Source organism: Tamandua tetradactyla, chromosome 2, assembly GCF_023851605.1.
Source record: "Tamandua tetradactyla isolate mTamTet1 chromosome 2, mTamTet1.pri, whole genome shotgun sequence".
Classification (NCBI taxonomy): domain Eukaryota; kingdom Metazoa; phylum Chordata; class Mammalia; order Pilosa; family Myrmecophagidae; genus Tamandua; species Tamandua tetradactyla.
This window is the reverse complement of record NC_135328.1, coordinates 199,804,985-199,810,536: the sequence shown is the minus strand read 5'-3', so window position 1 is coordinate 199,810,536 and position 5,552 is coordinate 199,804,985.

Below are 5,552 nucleotides of genomic sequence, written 5' to 3'. Positions count from 1 at the left end.
AATAGGGATTTAACTGTACTGGGAGGAAGGGGAAAGGGGAGGTGGGGTCCAGTCGGAGAGGTAAGTCCTCATCCACCACAACAGGATATCAATAAATAATGTCTGAACAATTGACAAACCAAGGAACAGACATATATGCGATTATTTAGAAATACGGAAACAGCACCAAAAGAAATGGCTCATTGAGTGATGGCCTCACGGGATATGGGAAGGGGGTGGTCAGGGACTGTTGTTTTTCATTATAATTCCTTCAATACTAATTGATTTTTTTTAAAACACATGCATTAATTACTTTGATAAAAAAATTGTTTTAACTATTAAAAAGAAAAGAATAGTATTGGAGTGAGCTCGACCTGGGATCTGCCTCTTGTGTGCTGAATGAACTAGGCAAATCACTTAACCACTAAATCTCAGTTTCCTCTCCTTTAACATGGGGATTATATTAGGATGGCTGAGGACCGAAAGAGACAAAGAATTTAGTGCATGACTAGCATATAATCAGCACTCAATAAATAGTATTTGCAGAATCAGGGGAAAGTAGGTTAAAATAGCATTTGTGAAATGCTAGCATTAGGTTAGACACTCTGACTCTTCCCTCTACGGTAGGTGACAACCATTGGACACATACAAATGGACACCAGGTGAATGACAGCTGGATGGATTGTGACTTATAGACCAGACTAGAGTCATAGTGAGGATCCCTGCAAGGGTCAGCAGCTATGAAAGAAATTACTGTCGGATATTATGAGTTCCACTGTAAAGAGGACACTTGGCAAGTTACAGTTGCTGGACAGTGGGCTTTTGCAGGACTCATCATTTTCTCCTCCTGTCTTTACCTTGTGGGGGATGTGTCAGAAGGAAAAGATTTAGAGGCTGTCAGGGTGAGGGTCAGAGGTCAGCTGGGGTCAGGAAGTCCATTTCACTGAGGTCACTCTCATCTCCTTTCAATCTAATGAAGCCATTATTGGTGAAAGCAAGTGCCTGGTGTCCTGCTCCATGAAGCAGGGCCGGCATGGGGAGCAGGACTGAAAGAAAGAAGGGACTCCCTTGGTTTGGCCTCCCGTTGCTTATTCAACAGGCCTGAGAGGTAAGAGGTGGCACAATCCTGCTTGATCTAGGAAGCTCTAGTCCCTGGGGTGGGATGAGGGTGACAGCATGGGGTGAAAACAGATTGTTTCTTGGTGTAATTAGGAATGAGGTCTCACACGAGCATACACATAAGAAAATCATATCGCTTTAGAATGTCAGAGCTGAAAAAAACATTTGTCTAATGACTAGTCCAACTTCCTCATTTTACATTTAAAAGAAATCTGACAAACACCAAACTGGTTGCCTTTCCTGAGATCACAGAGCAAGTCAATAGACTGGAACTATATATACTATATATTTGACTCAATTATTTGTTATTATCTGTCCCTCTCCTCAAGAATGGAAGCTCTATGAAGGCAGGATTTGGACAGTGGCACCTGGCACATAATAGATGCTCATTAAATATCTGTGCAGTAAGTGAGTAAATGAATGGGTCGGTGAAGGAGTGGAAACTGCACACACCGTATTCCCTACCTGATGAATCACAGAGCATGTGATCATACTGAAGGCTGTGAAAAGCCCTGCATAGGAAACCTAGTTAACATTTTCCAAACGATTTGACTATAAAATGGTAAGATGCATTAATTATTCCATGGAACTAGTATCCTAAGGGATACATTGTGGGAAATACTTTTTTCAAATGTGCATCATCATTCATGTTAGCAGATTTTTTTTTTTTTATATTCAGAACAAGCACTCTGGGCCCCACCACAGAGTTCTCAAAATACTTCTGAAAGGAGAGGTGAGTGTGGATGATCCCCCAGAAGAGGACCTGCTTTGGCTCTGACCAGATCTTTGATCTGGAAAACCAAGGAGTTATAGGAAAGGATGATCAATGGAAATGCAGACTAGAACCCTAAGCTAAGAAGAGGAATCACAAGCCTGGGTCTTATAGTTATTAATTATATTGAATCTATAGCCTCCGTTGATAACCTTTTTGTGTGCATATATCTTTTCTCTCATAGCAAAATGGGGAGGTACCAGTCATGATAACGATAGACTAGAACTGTGGAAAGAATTGTGGTTTTGGAGTCAAACAGGTGTGGGTTCAAATCCATCTCTGTTATGTATTAGCTGAGCTACATTCAGCAAGATATATTGATTCATTAAACTTCAGTTTCTTCCCCTGTAAAGTGGGACTTTAATACCTATCATCAGAGTTATTAAGAGGCATGAATGAGACCAGAAAAGTGACTGTATTCTTGATAGATAATAGCCATTATTATTATCTACCAAAACCTAAGCTCCAGCTCCCTATCCTCCAATGCAAAGCGAGATACACAGGACACATGGATTCACCATTCATTGACCCAGACCTGAGCAACTGGTAGATTAGGCCCCAAAAGGATCTCTTCCTCTGTCCTTTGAACACTTGTGTCTTTGAATGCTTCAACAGCTTTGATGCCCTCATGTCACTATGCATCCCTAAGCCAGGGCCTGCCTAGGGGAAAACTATTGCACTTATTCATGGAACATATCCTGAGTTGACAGAGATTCAAATTGACTCAGGAATAGATCATACATATGGAAAGGGAGAAAATGTCTCTACAGCATCACTCATTCTGCAGTTTTATATATTGTCTCTTCAGAATGGACCTTACTGACCACACTAAAGAGCATCACCCCCTTCCCCATTTTATTTCATTCATAGCTGTTCCATTATTCCAATTTATATAATTCTTTATATAGCTATATATATTCTGTAACCTGTTATAGTTTGTAAACTTAAGTGGGCAGAAACTTGTTTTACCTTTGAAGCTTTAACACATGTGCCTTGATCAGTGTCTGGTGTGCAATAAATATTTGTTGAATCAATAAACAAAACAAAACACTTAAGCGCCACCAAGTTGGGGGTTTTGTTTGTATTTTTTATTGATGTATTCCCAACACTTTAGAACAACTTCTGGCATGGAGGAAGTGCTCAATAAATATTTGTGAATGTTAAATTAGTTATTGTTATTATTATTATTACCTAAGGCCTCTTCCAGTTCTCACTTTTACGAAGTTATGATTCTACACAAGAAAAACTTGGCATAGTGCCTTAAGGGGGAGATGCCGCTTATATTGACAGCCTCGTCTTGTCTAAAGAGCCTTTCTTTTTTCTTTCACCTTGATACTATTACTCCCAGAAACCAATATTTAATTAGACTGACATACTTGGCTATATCAGGTCCTGTCTTCCTAAATAAACTGTAACTTTTTGAAAAGGTAAAGAATTTTCTTATCTACTTGTTTGGTGCAATATAATATTATTTAGTTCATATTTGTCTAATTTCTCCACCAAACCCATGAGCTCCAAAAGGCAGAGAAAGTGTCTTGTTCAGTGAAATCTTCCTCATGCCTAACACAATGACTGGCCTATAATAGCACCAAATAAGTTTGTTTTTTTAAAAAATTTTTTATTAATTAAAAAAAATTACAAGAAAGAAACACAAACATTCCTAATATATGCTCATTCTGTTCTAATATATAATGAGTAATTCACAATATCATCACCTAGTTGCATATTCATCATCATGATCATTTCTTAGAACATTTGCATTAATTCGGAAAAAGAAATAAAAAGACAACAGAAAAATAAAACGAAGACAGAAAAAAAATTATTACATACCATACCCCTTACCCCTCCCTTTCATTGATCACTAGCATTTCAAACTAAATTTATTTTAACAGTTGTTCCCCTTATTATTTATTCTTATTCCATATGTTCTACTCGTCTGTTGACAGGGTAGATAAAAGGAGCATCAGACACAGGGTTTTCACAATCACACAGTCACATTGTGAAAGCTATATCATTATACAATCATCATCAAGAAACATGGCTACTGGAACACAGCTCTACATTTTCAGGCAATTCCCTCCAATCCTCTCCATTACATCTTGAATAACAGGGTGATAGCTACTTAATGCCTAAGAATAACCTCCAGGACAACCTCTCGACTCTGTTTGGAATCTCTCAGCCATTGACACTTTGTCTCATTTCACTATTTCCTTCCTTGGTCGAGAAGGTTTTCTCAATCCCTTGATGCTGAGTCTCCGCTCATTCTGGGATTTCTGTCCCATGTTGCCAGGAAGGTCCATACCCCTGGGAGTTATGTCCCATGTAGACAGGGGGAGGGTGGTGAGTTTGCTTGTTGTATTAGCTGGAGAGAGAGGCCACATCTGAGCAACAAAAGAGGTTCTCTTGGGGGTGACCCTTAGGCTTAATTTTAAGTAGGCTTGACCTATCCTTTGTGGGGTTAAGCTTCATATGAACAAACCCCAAGACTGGGAGCTCAGCCTATAGCTTTGGTTGTCCACACTGCCTGTGAGAATATCAAGAAATCAACTTGGAGAAGTTGAATTTCCCCCTGTTCTCACCATTCCCCGAAGGCGACTTTGCAAATACTTTTCCACTCATTGATCAAATCACTCTGGGATTCATTGGGGCATCACTCTGGACAAACCAACAAAATCTCATGTCCTGCCCAAGGTTCCATGTACTTATGTTGTTCAACCAACTATCTACATAAGTTATATTAGGAGAGAAACTAGTCAAAATATAAATTTTGTATCAAATAAACATTTTTTGCTTTAGTCTCACACGTAAGTTGAAATTTTAAAATACTAATTACCATCTATTTTCAGCACCCTGCAGTAATGACATTCCTTTGTTCTTCCTCATGCAAAAATATTTTTAAATTTATATAGTTACTATCATTACACACTCTAGGCATTCCTAGATTATGCCATCTCAATCTTTTTCGTCTATCTTTCTTTGTGATTTCATTTATGCCCCCAGCCCTCCTCCCTCTATCATTCTCACATTCAGCTTCATTCAGTGTTTTAACATAATTGTATTACAGCTAGGTAGTATTGTGCTGTCCATTTCTGAGTTTTTATATTCAGTCCTGTTGCACAATCTGTATCCCTTCAGCTCCAGTTACACAATATTTTACTCTATTTCTATCTCTTGATGGTCTCTGTTACCAACAAAATATTCCAAGTTTATTCACTAATGTCAGTTCATATCATTGAGACTATACAGTATTTGTCCTTTCATTTTTGGCTAACCACACTCAGCATGTCCTTAAGGTCCATCCATGTTGTTACATACTTCGTAACTTTATTCTGTTTTACAGCTGCATAATATTCCATCATATGTATATGCCACGGTTTGTTTAGCCACGCGTCTGTTGATGGACATTTTGGCTGTTTCCATCTCTTGGTAATTGTAAATAGTGCTGCTGTAAACATTGGTGTGTAAATGTCCATTTGTGTCCTTGCCCTCATGTCCTTTGGGTAGAGACAGCATATAGATGGGTCCTGTTTTTTAATCCATTCTGCTGGTTTATGTCTTTTGATTGGGGAGTTTAATCATTAACATTTAGTGTTATTACTGCATGGGTAGTACTTTCTTCTACCATTTTGCCTTCTGGATTTTATATGTCATATCCAATTTTCCTTCTTTCTACCTTTACTCG